At 53.6% G+C, this 19,485-nt stretch overlaps 1 protein-coding gene across 4 annotated transcripts in view; it reads right to left on the reverse strand.

Moving 5' to 3' along the window:
* Positions 1-19,485, reverse strand: part of TBL1X (transducin beta like 1 X-linked) — a 98,961-nt gene that overhangs the window by 30,992 nt on the left and 48,484 nt on the right. For all 4 annotated transcript variants that reach the window (XM_090264487.1, XM_090264486.1, XM_090264485.1 and 1 more), the window contains exon 3: positions 2,269-2,365. The gene's annotated coding sequence lies outside the window, so the exon portion shown is untranslated. The remainder of the gene's footprint in view (positions 1-2,268; positions 2,366-19,485) is intronic.

Raw genomic sequence — 19,485 nt, forward strand, 5'->3', positions numbered from 1 at the left:
GACGGATGGGACTGCACCTGTGACAGCAGCTCGGGACAGTCTTGTCCGTCTCGGAACTCCCGACGCTGGGACCACACAGACCTTTGCTGTGGGCCGTCCTGGGCACACACAGGCGGGCGTCTGGGAGCATCCTGGCCTCTACGCACGTGATGCCACGAGTGCCCGAGAAAGGATGGTGCCGTGGCTGACGGTCCCCGGAGGAAGCGGCGGGAGGAACGGCTTCAGCAGTCATGCACGTGCGCGGCGTCTCTTCACCACTCAGCAGGAAGACCCCCCCCCGCCCCCAGCCCGTTCCTGAGCCTTGGCGTCCCGATGCCTGCACTGCCTTCGCTAAGGAAGCACGCCCTGGACTCAGGCTTGAGGGTACACCGCCCTTGTCCCCGCCTCAGGGGTCCCACTCCTGACGCAGAAACAGAACACGGGTGTTCCTTTAGGCCGGGGTGCACAGGCTGGTTCCCACCTGCGGCTGCCTCGGGTAGGACCCGTGAGTTGTGAAGGCGTGTACAGTTCTAACGGACTGGAAAGAAAACCAAGAGTCCTACTCCACGCCCCACGAAGTGGCGTTGGCTGTCCAACGCCAGGGCGCATAAATAAAGTTTTACCGGCACTCAGCCGTGCCCGTGCGATGGACAGCTGCGTTCACACGACACACGCAGAGCGACGCAGTAGGGTGCCATTCCGCACCGTGACCCCCAACGACCCTCCGCAAGGATGAGCTGCACAGTGACCTGTCAGGGGCTCTAACCAAACCCGGCGTCACCCATAAAGCAAGACACCGGTGCCTTCCGCACAGCAGGACCTCAACGTGGGCCCAATTCATTGGACGCTCACGTTCCCTGAGGACTGAATTCACACCCTATCTAAACACCTACGATTGGCAGACCTGTGTGTCCCTTCTTCCCATTGACCTTCAGAATAAGGTTCAAGGGCAGATGGGCAGATCCTCACGGACGGTGCAGCTGCTCTGGAAAAGGTGGAGGCTTCCTCGCAACATGAAACGCAGCACTTCTTACAGCCCCATGATCCCACTCCCACCGGCACGTGCCGGAGAAATGAACACGTGGGTCCGCGCACACACGCTCGGTAGCAGCGTACACAGCCGCGATCTTCCTAACAACTGGCAGGTGACGCCAACTCAAATGCCCCTCAACTGATGACGGATAAACAAAAGGTGGTAGAAACATGTAGAGGAATATTATGTGGCCACAAAAAAGGTTCATGCTACAACCTGGGTGAACCATGAAAAAGAGGATTCTGGGCCAAAGCCAGTCACAGAGTCAACATAACAGGCCATACATCTTTGTTTTTATGAATATACTACACTTCTCAAATATTTAGGTATCAAAATTGTTACATGCCTTTAAGACAGTTTTTTGCCTTTGTTAAAAAAATTTTTTATATGCTTGGTATTAAACAAGAACTATCTAAAATTTAGGTCCATCATTTTAGTTCTGATTGGGTCTTATAAAACAACAAAGCAAAAAAAAAAAAAAAAAAAAAAAACTTCCTCAAATATCCATCTATGTTTTTAAAATTATAAAGGTTCTCTGGGCCTTTTTTAAATTAAAAAAAATATTTAAAGAACCAGAAAATACAAAAATAAATAATAAAATCAAACCTTAAAATCCTATCTACGACAAGGTAAGTTTTATAGCTTTTGTTTTGTGGGGGGTTGAACATCAGTTTTAATCCGGGACGTGGGCTCCATCTCGTCGTGGCCGGGTACCTGTGATTGCTTAGTTTGCTCTTCTGGAAATCTTATCCCCTGCCTAGATCTTTATACAGCAACCTGTGTTTTTCTAACAGTTTCAAGGCAATGAGCAAGATAGACCCAAATCGTTTTAGGAACCCAATAAAGCCTAAAATGAAGGAAGAGGAGCCAAACAGAACCTACACACATGTGCCCAATTACCCTGAATTATTCAGCTTCATTTTCATTCATGATGTTGACAAGAGACTGAGTTTAGAAGCTGTGACCCTTTTCTGGTAAGACGCAGAAAAGGGCGGAATAGCTCATGGAGTATCCAAACTCCTTGGAAGGCAGGAGACGTCCAATTCATCGCGCAGAATGGACAACCTAGCCCCTAATGCCTTCACGACGGTCTATCCATACACCGCCTTCCGTTTCGGCGAGGAGAGAGACCTGCACCTTCCTCCTGGGAAGACCACTTTCAATCAGAAGGTATTGAGGTTTGGCAAAGTGAAGTTTTGTCTCTCAAGCAGATTTCAGGGAAGAAGACAACAATCCCGTGGCAGGGCGACGCTTACCTTTACGGTGACTTCATGTGTAGACCTTCGGACCCGTGGGCTGCCCCGCACTCGACCATAGAAACCGCCAAGCGTCGGTCTGTTGGGAAATGGGCAGCTACGTTAAAAAAAGAAAAGAAGAAAGAAAAAAAGAAACCTTAACAACCTTCGGGAGGTAGTCGCCTCGGACTTCCCCATTCCTTTCTTTTTTCCTTCAAATCGACGACAGTGTTTTTCTTTTTCATCCCAAGTCACACTTAACACAGTTCATCGTTTCATTACCTGCGTGTTAAACGCCAACGCACACTATGTAGTTTTATGTGCAACGTGAAAAAGAAGACACGGAAAGGGCCAGGCGCGCTACATTGGAGGCGGACGGGATTCTGAAAGCAGGAAGTCTCAAAGTCGCTAAAATTCGTTTGAGCTCAGCAACTGCTATCATTGAAGGGTGGATGAATGCCCATCTGAAGTGTCTTTAAGAACTGCACCATATGCCACCGATAATTTCAACCACACACACACACACACACACACACACACACCCTAAAAAAACCAAACAAACAAACGAAAAAACACAGCAGCCCTGCTTTAGAGAAACGTCAGACAATGCCCGGGGCGGTGTTAGTCATAGCAAAACAGGCACGTTTGCGTGTTTATAGCCTCCGTGACTCTACCATGCTCAGAAAAACACAGAACCCACATTTGAATCTCTGTTCCTCTTTGGCTTCCCTAAAATACAGCCAAAAAAAAAGGAGGCTGTGACAGGTCTCCTCTTTGCATCCTGGTTCTCACACGTTTCCAATTCTGAGGGCCTTGGTTTCCAGGCAGGCTGACATTTCATCATGACCATCCTGCCTGTCAACAACTTGTTTTTCCTTTTCACTCAGTCAACACACGACGCAGTCAACCAGCGTTTCCTCAACGGAGCTGACCTTCCTCCTCCTAAAACGTCTTTGGCTGTGCGTGAATCCGGCCTGCTGAAGTTTAAATCATCTATGATCATCTACAAGCTCAAGAACTCAATAAATAAAGCCCTGGCTCGGAAGCTCAGTTGGCTGGAGCGTCGTCCCCATACGCCAAGGTTGCAGGCTCGATCCCTGGTCAGGGCACATGCGAGAATCAACCAACGACTTCATAACTAGGTGGAACGACAAACTGACGTTCCTCTCTCCCCCGTTCACTCTCTAAAATCAACAGATTAAAAACATTTTTAAAAGAAATGAGACGCCCGCCATTTTCTCCAAATTCTTAATAGTTTTAAGTGATTAAAAAAAGAAAAAGATGCCAGATTTAATAGAATTCAAATCCACGGGTGAAGCTATGAATACAGGTGTCTCGTATGAGTGCAATTACGCGGAACCTCATGCCACGGTTTACAGCAAGCCGACTTATTCCCCGAGGCATGTCTGCAGTTAGGCTGTTTAAAGGACACGAAAGGGTTCCACAGGCAGATTCATGATAGCACCTTTAAAATAAAGACATCACAAGGATATAGAAGGGAAAAGAAACAACCAGGGTTACTAAAAAAAAAAAAAAAATCTACCTCTGGGGAAAAATAATATTTGAATAACATTTGTCTACAACTCTTTGAATAAAAAATAAAGGGCGCCAGAGTAAAGCAGGCACAAGGGAACATGGACTTGGCTTTTAAAATAAAAATACATTTCATTATGAGAACAAAATTGTGTCCTGGAGATGGAATGGGGCAATATTCCTTATAGTAGCCTGAAGTAGAAAGCTGCTTCAGGATGGCTTGTAAATTACCAGGGGGGACCCTGGCCTTATGACGGAATTGCTAAATACCATGAAGCGTCAAAATATGAGCAGCTGCCACCACAATAAGCTCCAAATCGCTTGGAAATTAAAACATTAAAATCCATAATAATCCAATAAGTAATTAATAGATAAACAGCTCTTATTACAAGCTGTTCAGGAAAAAAAAAACAAAAAAAGCTTTCGAATCAAATTCTTATTTCTTTGGTCCAAAAACAGATGGCAACCCACAAATGAAGAGTCTTGGAATGGGAGATTATCTTTTATATATGTTGTCAAACTCATTAAGTATAATTAACATCATCTATGTGTCACCAATGCCAAAAAAAATGAGAAATGTGACTTTGGTTAATAACATCCGTCTGGTTATGCAACATGTCAAAATCAATGAGTTTATGGCTTGAAACAATAAATTAAAATGAGAGCCCCAGCTGGGTGGCTCCGTGGGTTGGAGCGTTGTCCTGGGCACCAAAAGGTTGCAGGTTCGATTCCCAGTCAGGGCACAAACCTAGGTTGCGGGTTCGATCCCTAGTTGGGGTGAGTACAGGAGGCCAACTGATCGATGTTTCTGTGTGTCTCTCTCTCCACCTCCTTCCTCTCTCTCTCTCTCTCCCTCTCTCTCTCTCTCTCTCAAATCAAGCTCTCAGGCTCTGAGCCTTGGGCTAGTGCCCACCTTCCGGCTGCTACAATCATTGGCACCGAGACATGTTGAAGCGCCTTTTCCATCCCTCCGGGTGACATCTCCAGGGAGAGCTCCTTGGTGTGCTGTTATCATCCTCTCTGGGACTGACAGACGCAAACAGGACAGGAGGAGGGAGGCCATGCTGGAACAAGCGGTGACCGGGAAGACGGAGCTGGGGACAGAGGCCACGGTCTAGCTCGCGGCCCACCAAGGGGGGCAAGGGGAGGGGAGGTGGGGACCTGCCAGCCTAAGACCCCCTGCTGGCCAGGGGCCAGACGCTGGAGGTGAAGAAGAACGCATTATTTCTCTGCGTGGAGAAAACCACTCACTGTCCCCCGTGGCCGCTTGTCAAAGTGCAATAGATCAGGCCACCAGACACTGGCTTTTTTTTTCCCCCTTCAGCCCCGGCTGTCATTCCAACCCCCACCCTCTGGTGGTCTCAGCGCCGATGTTTGAGTTTGCAGTTGCTGCTTCAGTTCATCAGATCCACCTGAGTTAACAGCGGTCGCCCAGGTACTGAACTCTGATCATGACCCACATATGGAATCCCCAATAAAAGCACTGGGTTGTCCCAGCGTGCCCCTATTTAAACACAGCGGGTCTAAGCCAGCGACAACTGCGCCCCCCACCCCAGGGGACATTACGCAAGGTCTGGAGACATTTTTGCTGGTCACAGGGGGAGTGGGGGATACCACCGCCATCAAGTGGGTAGGGACTAGGAAGGCCACTAGCCGGCCTCCAACACGTCTGCTCAGCCCGCGAATGCCAATGATGCTCACGTGGAGAAACTCGAACAGATTTTAGAAGCACTACGTTCATCTCCTCATGACTTCCACCTCATTTTTTTATTGTGAAATATCAGAAGGGGAAAGGACACTTCCACGCAGCTCTTAGGTCCAGGAAGAACTGTCTAAGGGACATGGTTCCTGGATTGTCACGCCTCCTGCCTTCTTGGTGCCCCAAGTGTAGAAAACAAAACAAAACGCCATTGGGAATCACCAAGTCAAAAGGATGAACACCTACTTTTATCAGTCGTCAGTGAAAGGGTCACCTATAAAAATACTGATGCGGTCGCTTGCTAAAATAGGATCAAACTCATGAAATAAAATGCCCTTAGTTGCCCGCAGGGAGGCCAGCATGGAGCACCACTGAGGCCTCCTGCCGACGGCCTGCACCCCCTGCCGGCCACGGGAGGGAGCCACCGTGGGGACGGTGCAGCCCCAGCCAAGCCAACCAGCGACAGCAGCCCCGGCTGACATCTTGTCTGCAGCCCCAGGAGAGACCCCCCAGCAGAACCGCCCAGCTCAGTGCCGCCAGCATTCCTGACCCCCAGACTCTCGCGCGTTGTAAAGGGCAAGTAGCGGACACCCGGGGGAGCGGGGCCTTTCCGGCTCGCACCCCTGCAGGGTGGCTACCAGGACAACGCAGAGCCGGATGAACCTGCAACGGAGCAACGAGAGGTTTAAGGTCCGCGGGGGCGAGTGTGTCCCAGCACGTCCCTCAGGGTGACACTTTCCAGGCTGGTAGCGTGCATCTGGTCAGCGTCCCCTGACAATGGTTCTGAAACGCAACAGGAGCAGCGACACGGGGCTAAATGAAGTCATTAAAAGCCGATAATGTCATTACGTTCACCGTCTGCCTGCCTGGCTCTAGGTACTTCGAACTCACTGAAATCCTCTGAACAAAGGAAAAAACCCTGCCTACCTGAATGTCACCATGTGTTTTTACTGAAGTGTCCCAGGCACCGCCGACCACCAGGGCCGCACCAGGTGCTCACGGCCGATACGTGGTCATGCTCCTGTCACGGTTTTCTCCCCGCTCCGAGCCGCAGGGACTGGGCCCTTCTTGAAGGACCCTCTTCATGTCGCCCCCCTCCACGTGCCCAGGTATCCAGACGATGACATGCCCCGTTCCATACGCTGTGGGTGGCCCAACCTCCTGGGCGCACGTGGAGCACACTAGTCACTCACACCAGAAACGGAGGCCCTGCTGTCGGGAGACCGTGTGCTCCCCACCAGAACCACAAAACTGACGTGCGTTTTTGTAGGCGTGGAACGCCTGAAACCTGAAGATGAGAGGGCTTTGCGGAAGCGAAGGCAGGTGTGCCCAGAGGGTAATGACTTCTAAAAATAAACGTCACTTTCCATCTCAGGAGAGAGCCGGGAAGTAGGCCAGTTCTGGCGGAGCGTCTGTCCAGCAGGGATTAGCATCGGGCCGGCGCCGCGCCTTCTGCTCTCACGCACCCATCCAGGAAATGGGGGCGGGGAGGGGACGGTCCCAGCGCATCGACTCTGTCCCCCATATCACCGTTGCATCGTTTAAACATGTGTGCCCGATAGTATCTGTCTGATGAACCCACAGAGACCGCTGGAAAACCCAACGTACATGGCAGAACGGTCCACAGATGCGTATGTGCTTCTGTGACCTATGATTTTAATTTTAACCCACTGGAGGGCTGGCCACCTTGCTTACAGGATCAGAGTCAATACTTCTGGCTTGGTGGGCCATGGAAGTCCCTGTTGCTATCCCTCGATGCTACCTTTTGTAGAGAGAAGCAGTCAAGGACCATACATAAATCCATGGGGGCATCTGCGTTGCAAAGAAACTTTAATGATGAACCATAAAATTTCAGCTGCACAGAATTTTCATGGATCCTGACCTTCTTTTTCTTTGTCTTTTTTTAAACCATTTAAAAATGGAAACTACATCCTCAGCCTGTCGACGGCACAAAAGCAGGCAAGGGGCTGAATCTGGCCGGCGGGCCCCAGTCCGCCAACTCTGTGTTCGAGAATCTGAGTGAGGGTCAGATTCCATTTCTGTCACGTCTCACAAAGGTTCCTTCTGGAAAAAAGTATGACTGTCCCTCAAAAAATGAAACATGGAATTAGCATGTGCTCCAGTGATCACACACGTCTAGGTATAGCCCCAAAGAACTGAAAAAGAGAGTCCTGAATGGATATCTGCACCCAAGGTTCATAGTGACATCCTTCCAAAAAGTCAAAAAGACAGAAACAACCCGGACATCCACGGATGAGTGATGGGAAAAACAACATATGGCGTGCGTGTATGTGACAGAATATTACTTAGGCGTTAAGAAGAAGGAAATTCCGACCCACGCTGCCTTGGGGATGAACCTTGAGGACGCTGCGCTAAGTGAAAGAAGCCAGACGCCAAAGATCTATCTTGTACGATCCCAGTTATTTGAAGTTCCCAGCGTGGCCCAACTCAAGAGACAGGAAGCAGCGTGGGAGGAGCCGGGGGCGGGAGGGAGGGAGACAAAGAGGAGAGAGGTGTGATTTCATGGGGACACAGTCTTCCTTGGGGAACATGACAACGTTCTGGAGTTGGTCAACGTCCTTAGTGCCGCCGCACGGCACAGACCTGAACATGGTGGAAAGCGGTACATTTCTTGTTCTGCATTTTACTGTGATACAGAGAAAAAGCTCGGATGAAAGCAAACCTTCAACACAAATGCATGTCTCACAAAGATCCTTCCGTTGGCGAAAGAAAAACTCAGGAAGACCAGACGGCTTGGGATCATTCACACAGGCACCAGCCAATTCATTCTGCGGCAAGTCAGGAATCAATACCCATTTTTTTCTCGGAAGCCAGTTCCGACCTTCATCTGTGAAATACAGGGTGTGCTCGGCAACCTCTAATTCACAGGAAATATTTTGAGATTCTTTCTCAGGGAGGCGGAGAGGCCTCTCCTAGACAAAATCTCAGAATCGTGGCTGTTTCTAGAATACCTGTCAGTGCAGCCTACAAACTCGCAGGCCACCTTCTGACCTTGGATGGCACATTTCGGTTAATGAAATTCATATTCATCTCTGTGGCTGGGAAATGCGACGGATGTTCTTATTAAATCAAGGCTAATTGTAAAAGTCATTCAAAAACGAATGCCCACATTGTGCCGTGACGTGGTGGTCAGACTGGACTTGCGGTTGTCAGCAGAACCCCCAGAAGAATAACAGGTCCGCGGGTCTATGCAGGCTGAATCTGTGCCCCCCACTTCCGAGGAAAGCCGCCAAGTCGAGGAAAAGGGAACTTCAGCACAATCCTCAGTGGAAGCTGTTTTCCTTACTTAAAAAAAAAAGGGGGTGGGGTGGGGAGTTAATAAGACCATGTTAACGTATTTTCTCTGAAAAAGTTTCCAGACGGCAGGCTCACCGAACGCTCATCTCCAGGCTTGCAAATCTCCATGAAAATACAAGCTGTTGGCAAGTGACTTAGGAAAACCTACAAGCACCCGAAGTTCCAGAACGCACCTTTGTGACGTGTGGGCACCTCCCACTGGCAGCAAAGTGTGCCTCCGGGCAGGACCACCTCTCCCCGGTGAATTCATCCAGCCCCCCGAGCCACACCCCAGTTCCACAGTCCTGCCCGGAACCCCCCGCAGGCGGGTCCCCCTGCAGATCGAACCTGCATCTCAAGCGGGGACCGCAGACCACTCAGCCCCTCGTCCATCCGTCCACACCGGCACATCCTCCTGCCCACTCAGTAGTCACGTGCCGTTTGCATGTCCGCAGGCGCTATCTGCTGAAGTGTCCCCAACCTGCCTGCTCCTTGCTGCCTCTGCGGAGCCGCCCCAGGGGAAGACGAGATTGCATCCTGCCTGACCCCGCTGGGCGGCCCCACAGTCCCCAACCCCGCAGCCAGCCCTCTGCCTGTGCGGCAGGAAGCCACCGGACAAGTTTAAGTCCAAGGCTGTCCTCAGTACCCTCTCGTCCTGCAAGAAGCTGGAGGGCCGTTCCCCCTCCTCCGACTGCATCTCCTCATCGGCCCCTTGCTCCCATCCTACTGGCCTGGCCTCCTTGTTGGTCCTTCAAGATCCCGGAGGTCAGTCCCGCCGCCTGCCCTTGCCACACACTGTTCCCCTGGTCCTTCCCAGCTGCGCCCTTCCAGCCAGGCACTGGGCCACGTCCCCTCCCTCCGAGCAGGCATGACGGCCAAGTACCTCGTCTGCGTTTCTCTGCTCACCGCCTGTCTCCCACGTTGCGCACAAGGCGTCTGTGCACAAACCACGCTGCGCTCAGGAGGCCCGGTTCACCCCGCGCGTCCACCAAGCACAGCTTCGTGCCCGACACAGGCGAGACCTCACAAACAGCTCAGTGCGTGCAGGGGGCCGGCCGGCCAGCCGCGTGAACGTAAAGAAAAAAAACTCAGACGACGGTAAGGTGCAGTGGAACACCAACACGCCCCCGAAGAGCGCGCTGTCCTCCTCCGTGACTCATGAGCCGTTTGCGGGGCTCCGAGGGCTTTTATAATAAGCGTTAATGACAACCGTAAAGCGGGTGTGGGAGCGTGTGGAATGTAGTCCCGAGCAGATGGCTCTGCGTCCCCATGCCGCCCACACAGGAGTGGAATATCACCGTTACGTAAAGCACAGAGCCCAGTGCGTCCAACGCACACATCGTTAGCAGACTCCCCTCGGACTGCGAGGCCTCATCAGTAACAGATACGTGGCCGCCAGCTCTCGCGAAGGCGTCCGCCACCCCTGTTGGCGGACCTTGACCCTGAACCCGCTTGCCACCTGCCGGCCACGACGGACACGGGCCAGCTCAGGGAGGCGGGACCCGGAAGCCCGGGTAACACACGTGCCCGTGCCCTTGATTTTCACGTGCTCTGCAGGAGGCGCGCGAGGCCGGACACCGGAGCCCCAGACGCACGCTCACGGCTGGAAGGCAGGCTGAGCGGCCCCTGCGTGTAGGCGCCACCGCGGGACGCCCTGCCTGCCGCCCCCCGCGGCTCCACGTTCGCCCTCGGCTGTCCTTGCTGCTGGAAGTACCCACCCCGCTCTGCCACTGTCCTACAAACGGACGGAGGAGCGCGCACAGAGCGGTCACGGGCTGCTGACAGAAACCAGGACTGAGGCTTGAGGGCCATGGCCAGTGGGAGTGGCTTTCACACAAGCGGGCCGGGGGAAAGGTGGATGCGGGCAGACGCAGACAGGACAGTCCTGCGCAGGTTTCCCTGCGCTGTCACGGCAGCAGGAACGAGGCCCTGGGGACCGGGCGAGGTACAGCGGGTGTGCAGGCGCGGGCAGGTCCACGCTCAGCTGAACGGCAGGCGGGAGGCTGTGTGTGCACTCACGTGCTTTAGGTCAGGGCAGCTGTAACAAGTAAGACGCACGTACCGCGTTGCAAGAAAACAACACCCCGCAGTTTCTATTCACCTGGTCCTGCTTGGGCCCAGACGCGCGGGCCTGCCCGGCCCTGCCGTACGGAAGTGTCTAGGTTGCCTGTGTGGTAACTACCCACGTATAATGCGTGTCCAGCAGTGCTCACGCCACGGACTCCTAAGTCCTCCACCATGGTTACACTTTCCAGAGTCCTCCCAAGGCCCCAAGTTACAGAGCTACAAGTGTATCCCATGAAATCAATGCAGTAAAGCCACCAATATGGCAGACAAGCCCGGATGCTCCAAGTCCCTTCCCAAAATACAGTGTCTAAGTGCTGAGTACATAACACAGGTACAGGAACAGTGTTCACTACAACGAGCTTCTTTTATGTTAGAGCAGGACAGACACTGGGGAGGGAGGGGGAGAGCAACACTCACTGCCTAACCCCGGCCCATCCCGACTGCGGATCGGACCTGCAACCTACGCATGTGCCCTGAGTGGGGATCGAACCTGCAACCTACGCATGTGCCCCGACGGGGATGCAACCTGCAAGCTTTTGGTGCACAGGATGACGGTTCAACTAACTGGGCCAGCAGCCAGGGAGAAACCATTTTTTCAATGCAAGTGTCTGTGAAGTGAGATGCGATAAAGTTTTTAAAATTACGTAACGCCGATCCTTTGGGGGTACCCCTCACTCTCTCCCCACCTGTACCTTCGAGGACCTGCTCCAACTCCTCTCCTCCAGGAGATCATTAAGTTGAGCCTTCCTGACCCCTAGAAGGGCAGTTCCTTCATTGCCTGGGCATCGAAGCAGAAGGTCATGGGTTCAATTCCTGGTCAGGGCACATGCCTGCTCGGGGCACGTTTGTGAGGCAAATGATCTATGTGTTTCTCTCCCTTTCTTTTTCCACCTTTTCCTCTCTCAAAAAATTAAATAAATAACAAATATTTAAAAAAACAAACAAACATCTCATGCCCCTCCCCTCCCTTGTTCTGTCCACAGGAAAGCATTCCTTCCAGCCCTGGCGTGACGTTTACCTACTTCCCACACTTTTGAGCAAAAATACACAACACCGTTAAGAAGCTACATCTGTTCTGTTGTAAAACGACAGACACTCCACCCCAAAATTATCACACCTTTTGTTTTTACCAAATGTCAATCGTCTGAATCATCTTTTCCGTCCCTTTCCATTTCAAAGTTGGCAAAGCTTTCTTTAAAGAACAAATAAGAAATTATACTTAAAACTCTATAAAGAGAGAACTGGAATGGCTATTCGGAAGGTTTGTTCCTTGTTAGGCAGCAGCCAATGCTTCGAAGAGAGCACAGAGCTCATCACGTAACAGAGTTAATGAGTTTGTATGCACGATAAAACATGTCACATGTGCCTGGGGGGGGGGTGACTCTGTGGGTTGGAGCGTCATCCTGGGCACCACAGGGCTGCAGGTTCCATCCCCGGTCACGGCACACGCCTACGTTGCAGGTCCGATCCCCCAGTGTGGGTGCGTACGGGAGGCCATGGATCGATACTCCTCTCTGTCAGAAAGGTCTCTCTCTCTGTCTGCCTCCCAAACCTGTCCTCTCTGAAAGCAATGAAAACATGCCCCTGGGTAAGGATAAAAAACAAAAAACATATGTCACACACACACACCCGTGAACACAGATACACACACCCGCTGGAAACTGAACTTTGGCTAAAGACAAGTAGAAACCAAGAAGCCTAACAATTTATATTATTTTTCAAATCTTTTATTGGCAAGCATATGAATCTGTGTTTTCTATAACTGTCATTGCATAAAAACACTACCTTTTGACAAGCAGCCTAGAAAATACGAGTTGAGTCACATTCACGTGGCCTCATGACATTCATATACCTCGACTCTCTGGTTAACGAGCCCTGGTGGCGCCCCCACCACAGCGCCTTCAAGGAACGGGGGCCAAGAGGTAGTAGCTGCACGTGGACACGCGCGCTTAACCTTAGGAATCACCCTGCTAACGGGCCTCCCTGCTTCTGGCATTGGCGCTCAGTTCCCACGGAGCTGTAACACGCAGACTGTGCGTCCGGCTCGTGGCAGCAGACCCACGTACCGGGGCATGCCAGGAACAGCCTGTCTGGGGAAACCGCCGCTGTGACAATCCCGAAAACAACAGGCATTTCAGTGAGACCCGCAACGCGGAACGATCAGAGAAGAACCCGAGGTCCGCCATTGACGGTGGATGACGTCTGATTCACAGAAAGAGATGCACGAAACACTAACAAACAGGAGGAAACATTCCACCTTATTAATATGGGGGGAATAAAGGTGCCCTGGTATCTCAGCCCGGTGCACCACGACCGCACGACTGGAACATACGTGTTACAAAGCTGTACGTGTTACATGCACACACACATGTATACAAAAGTATACCAAAACACTGATGGGGAACCTCTATGGCTGGGTTTAGGGGGGGTCTTTTTTTTCATGCTTCATTTTAGTTTTTCAAATTGCTCACAGCAGATTCTTCCTGAAATCCGGAAGGAGTTATGAAAAGCCTGGCAAGCAAAGCATAATCGCTAAGTCCTCACCTGCGGAGTGTCAATAAGATAAAAAAGCTACTGGTGTATTTACTTCTTTCCTAAGCCCGGCAAGGACCGTGTGCTTTATACCGTGTGACGTGCTGGGAAATTCTTCCTGCTCCTGAGCCAGCTTTGGGAAGCTTTACAATGTGAACGTCTATAAACACAACATTAAATATTTATGGCTGATATTTGCTGCTTCTAAAAATACAGAGGAGAAGGTCTCTTCACAAGGCCTCCACCTGACCTTCTCGCTGAATTAACCAAGACTGTCTATCCCGCAGACCTGCCGACAGCTGCCCACGGGGCCGGCTCCTCGTCCCCTCCCTGGGGGCCCCGGGCCGTCTCCTGCTTCATCGGTGCCCCGCGCTCTTCTTCGCAAAAAACCGAGGTGTCAACGGGCCCCAAACCTGCTTGTTATTACACAGTGTGGACTGTGCCCTAAAGGTGGCTTTGCATCTCTCTGTGAATTCCCACGCTGCTTCTACAATGGGCTGGGAAGAGCAGAGGGTGCCCGTGGGTCCCACACCTGAGGAAAGCTGCCCCCCTCCATGAGAGTGATTGGACCCACATTCCAAGGAACAGCTCTTGGTCATACACCTGCACCTGAAAACAAACACAGTCTCCAGGAGGGGACGCTCAACACGGCTGCACCACCGTGAGTCTGGGCTTCGAAAGAGCAGCGGAGGGAAAGGGAACACCAGTCACGTGACCGTGGAGAAACCCAGCACTCAGACCTGATGCCAGTGACCAGGGGAGCTCACCTCAGGCAGGTCACACTGACAACACACACCCCAACAGACGACGCGATCCGATGCACGCTTGGCCTCTGGGGTCTTTGTTTCCAGACTCTTCACCCGAGTCTAATCCTGTCAACACATCAGCCCCAAACGAAAAACCTGCTAGAAAATATATGACCGGGATTTCTTAACACGTCCAGGGTCCTGAAGCGCAGGGAGCATTGGAGAGACCAGGCCAGCCCAGAGGAAGTAAGGACACGTGACGACAAAATTCAGTGGCGTGTCTCACACGTGCGCCCCTGGGACAGACAAAGGGTGTATCCTTGGCAAACCGGACCAAGTCTCAGAAAGTCTAAAATATGGTTAATAATACAATGGAAAACAACCTATGGGCCATTTCTTACATGTCCCCGAGTCACCCAGGGCTTCCGGTGAATTGAGCAGCTCCGGGCATCCGTCCTCCGGGTGAGACGCTGGACCGAGAGGAGCAGGCGCGAAGCAGGGGAGCCTGGGCGCCACGCGGTTGCTTGCTTCCCCGGGGAGAAAAGCTGTCCACAGGGAACAGCCAACCAGCCCCAGCAGGGCCCACAGCTGTGACTGTAACAAAGCCACCAGGTCCGAGTCTGCCCCGCCACACGTCTCCAACACGCCAAAAACCATGAGCCTTGGCAGCCTGGAAACACACACACACTCGGTTCTGTAAGGCGGAGCGCAGAGTGACCGCCCCCCGACGGGCAGCGTCAGGGACCCCCGGCCAGCACCAGAAGCTAGGAGAGGAAGCGAACCCGCCCTACAGTCTTCCGGGGGGTGGAGGGGCTCGGGACCCCCTGACTTTGGACTCCCGGCCTCCAGAACAGGGAGAGGACACATTCCCGCTGTTTCAAGTCGCCCCGTGGGGGGTACCTTTTGTGACGGCAGCCCTGGGGCCCTTCCAGGACCCCGCCCTGGAGGCTGGAAGCCCACTGCTCAGGGGCCCCGTGGGTGAGGAAAGCCCTCGGCCTGGCTCCCGTCTGCTGTTAGGACGCCAGCTGCTCCCCGCCCAGACGGTGTCCCAGCTCAACGGCAGGCACGGCCCCCCCGCCCCCCGCCCCGCTCAGGACCGCGGGCTGCAGGTGGGCACGGAGACGGAGCACGTTCAGGGTCCCAAATGACGGGCTTCCTGTTTCAGCAACTACAAGATGCTGTCTCAAGATGCACACACGCATAATAAGCCCGTTGTTTTATGTGACTGGGATCAATATAGGACACCATACATGTGTGTGTTTTTAGATTTTTTAACAGGACAATTTTTATTGTGCTTCCGATCACTAGATTATTATTCTAGAAACAGAGGTGGGGTGTGGGTTTCAGAACAGTCACAGAGACAGCGGACCCTCCCGGACTGATGTAGCTCCGCGAGTTGGGCATCATCCTACAAAGGGAAAGGTTGTGGGTTCGATTCCCATGCCTGGGTGGCAGGTCTGCTTCCCTGGTTGGGGCATGTATGGGAGACAGCTGACCCATGTTTGCCTCACACAGCAATGCTTCTCTCCCTCTCTCCCTCCCTTCGCCTCTCTCTAAAAATAAAAAAAACCTTTGAGAGAGACAGACACTGGAAGAATTTAAAACTCAGACACAGCTCCCCTTAAGGCAGAAGGGTAGGGTCTGGAGAAGGACAGGAAGCAGCTGAAATCCGCGCTGGCATCGAGACAGCTGCTTTCATTCCTTCTCACCTTTCAGGACGTCCGGGACGCAAAGAAGCCTCTCTTCACTTGGAGACTCCTCGGGTGTGTGGTTCCGTGACGGACGCTCTGGGACGTCCCTCTCAGCACGGCTCCCAGAGTTCCCGGGCCACATGGACGGATGACAATTGTTTCAGTATTGAATCAAGAAGGACGCTGGCTTTTAGACCGTCCCGACTCTAGGAGTCAGCCAGGACCAATGATCAGAAAACAGGAGCCTTCAACATCATGGAGACTTTCCTGACATCGATAAACGGGTAAAAACACAGCCTACGATCCCTTATGAAATCTATCTGAAAACTGCAAGTCCATGAGTTTGCACAGAAGGAAAAGGAGACGGGAATTTTAGTCAACACTACCCCATCCTTGGCACCCGCTGGGTGTGAAAGAAATCACATCCTTCACTTTATCTAATTAATCAACGACCATCTAAAAACAGATGGACATTCAGCTTCAGAGCCTCGGCTCGATTTCCTGACCGAGCTTCCGAGCCAGAACGCCTCAGAACGAAGAGGAAGGGCTTGTGAAGACACAGCGCGTTGCTGAAAAGCAGCCGGCGTGCTCAGGAGACCGGAAAACTGGCGGTGACAGGCCCTGAAGGTCAAACGCTGGCTGGGTCAGCGCCAACGGCGAAGACCGCCGGGACGTTCACGTCACCAGCAGCGACCTTCGGGGTCCCTCCCGGAGCTTCCACAGCAACAGGAAGCACCCGAGGTTGTTCTCTACAGAAGAACTCCACACAGCACACGGCATCTGCACGCCATGACGGGGAAAGAAGGAAAACGACCTTCTGTGGTTCCTGATTCTGCGTCTGACTTCCCGCACACGTGGGCCGTGCTCACAGCCAACGGCAGCCCAGAGTCAGAAGTGGCACGGCTTCCGGTCCACGAGGAGCTCCTCCTGCCCACCTGAGACCCGGCAGCGCCTCCCCTGCCGTGGCCCGAGGGGTGCAAGAAGGGTCATCCCTCTGACCAAGGCAGAGCGGGGCCCCGGGGATACCGGCCCTCACGCCCACGCCGTTCCTGAGTGTACCCACACGCAGGTCCAGCTGCCTGCCGCTAAGAACAAAAAAACTCGGGAGGCAGGTGCTGATGCCAAGGAAAGCAGTTTGTTTTCAGGCGCCGGCCCCCTGGAAGATGGGGGGCTCGCATCCCAAAGCCCGTCTCCTACACGATGGGGACTCAGGTTCAAAGCCCCTCTCCAGGTCTCAGTGCAGGCAGAGGCGCTTATAAGGAGGGAGAGGGGGCAAGAACAAAGGGATCGGGGGTTGGGGCTGCCATGTTCTCTACGTGTGGACGAGCACCGTCCATTCGGATGAGGCCAGGGACGGTCCTGTGCGTGTCCTCCCGGCTCCGCAGTGGGAAGTCAGCCAACATCCCAGAGCTGGGATGCTTGAAGCTCTTTGTCTGTATCTTCTGAAGTTAGTTTCTAGATTCTATACAAACATGCTGTTTATCTCCAAGCTACACGAGTCAGAGCAGCCTTTACCGAAACAAGGTTGACAAGAATGGTGGGGTGCGTGACCATTCCCCACTGTCACGTGAACTTGCAGAGAGACCACACAGAGCCTCAAGGCTGCCAGTACTATGGGACCCAGATGGCCCCATGGGTAGGACAGAGATTAGCTGGGGACAGCTGATGGTGCACCCAGGGGTGCCACCCTCCGGACTGTGACCGCCCCCCGGACTCCCGCCACAGCCTGTCACTGATCTGTTTACCCCCGAGGCTCGGCCCTCCCGCCACCAAAGGTAAGGATTTATCATGTCTCTCTGCACTCAGCAAACCTCCGGTGGTCCCCTGTGCCCAGGCAATGAAGTCCCCACACCCTGCGCTGCCTGTTCCCTCTGCCAAGGAGACCCTCCGCCGCCTCCTGCGGATACAATCCCACCGCTCCGGGAAGGCGCGGCTGGAATCCCAGTGCAGCCCTTCAGCCTCCCTGACCCCTGGGGCAGAACCACCCCCTCCTGTCGGGTCCCACAACACCGAAGGGTCTGGCCATGTGCTCGGGTTATGAGAAACCAAGCTCCACCGCTCAGCGCCCCTCTGCGCCCAGTGTGGCGCTCGGCACACAGGAGACCCCCAGCAAGTCCGGCTGCACCGAATTCCCTCCAGACACGGCGTGTAACAACACTCCGTGACAGGCACGACCTGGCAGGGGTCTCGGCACGACAGAGGCACGCACGCGCGCTTGCAAACAAGCGCTTCCGAGGGACCGCGAGGGCTCACCCACAACACCTCGGTGGAGAGGTGGGTGCTGCTCCAATACCCAGGAACGATCCGCTCTCTGGGACTTTTCTGGGGTTCAATGCCCGGCTCGGTCTCCCTCACAGGCGGCTAAAAGCCAGTGAAGTCCTAGTGGGCTTTACTGATGCAAATAAGAGACAAGTTGCCAAGCATGGACTTCCCATCGTGGAGGTGAATGTAATGCGTCCGCGGACAGTAGGGCATCAGCCTCCGGGGGCTTCTCCGCGGTCGCCTGCTCCGTCCCGGGCCTTCTGGCATGTTGGGCAGATGCAGGCCGTGGATGCTGGGGCCTGTGTGTGGGCGCAACAACCACGTGACCGTGGGCTCTCGCTGCTGTTCCGAACCCACATCTCTGGGGGAAAAATGCTCACGGAATGTCATAATGCAAACGAAAGGCGTCATTCTATAGAGGCCCTTTGAATGTGAGTGGCGGAGACGCGGAAGCCTCGGAAACAGAGCAAGTCACACCCTGGAGCAGAGCAGCCGCTGTGCGTTGAAAACACACCCGCTTCTTCTCTATCCGCGCGGCGTCTGTACTTCCAACTTGTCTTCCCCTGCATTTCCCACCCACCCGGGTCTCAGCTCCCTTCCCTAACAGGCAGCTTTCTTCTTTGCGAATATTTGGCAATCAGCACCAGGCACTTAGAGCCTCCGTGTAATTATTGATAAGTGGGTTCTGCAGCCACGGTGAGTGTTCTAGGAAACCATGGCCACGGGGCTCCGCGTCCTCCAGCGTGTTCCTCCGTCTTCCCCAAAGGGCTGGGGGGAACCACAGTTCCCGAGTCTATCGGCTCTGCCGGCTGGGCCTGGACACCTGCACCCCATGGTGCTTCGTGAGAGGACACCCGGGCGCGGGGCACTCACTGCAGGGCAGATCACGGATAATTATGTGCACCTTGGACATAACGTAGTCTGCACCTGAACCCAGATCGGGAAAGACCCGTGAGGACTCTTCACTCTGCTTGCACGTCTTGTGCAAACACATTGCACATGCCCAGCGGTCTCCAGAACCATGTGACACGGGCACCTGCAATATAAAATTTACGCCACCCCGAGAGGCCACCTTGTGCGTTGGCAGAGACCGCACCGGACCTCCAGAGCCGGGAAGGCGGCCGCAACCCTGAGGCCCGTGAAGTGAGGCCCCACGTCTGGCCCGGCCTTACAACACCCTGCCAGCTCAGAGGGGCCCCTCACACCCCTGAACTCAAGAGGCCACAAAGAGAGAGACTTCGGAGCCTCACGATTTGCAGCAATGGTTCCCCACCGGGGCGAGTGCGCCCCCCAGCCCGCCCCGGAACGTGAGGCAATGTCTGGAGACCCTCTGCGTGGTCCCAGTGCAGGGAGGAAGGATGCTTCCGGCAGGCGCTGTGCTGATAATTCTTTCTAGCGAGACCTTCCTCTG

This window comes from Furipterus horrens, unplaced genomic scaffold (genome assembly GCF_987537825.1).
Source record: "Furipterus horrens unplaced genomic scaffold, mFurHor1.1.pri manual_scaffold_17, whole genome shotgun sequence".
In the NCBI taxonomy this organism is placed as follows: domain Eukaryota; kingdom Metazoa; phylum Chordata; class Mammalia; order Chiroptera; family Furipteridae; genus Furipterus; species Furipterus horrens.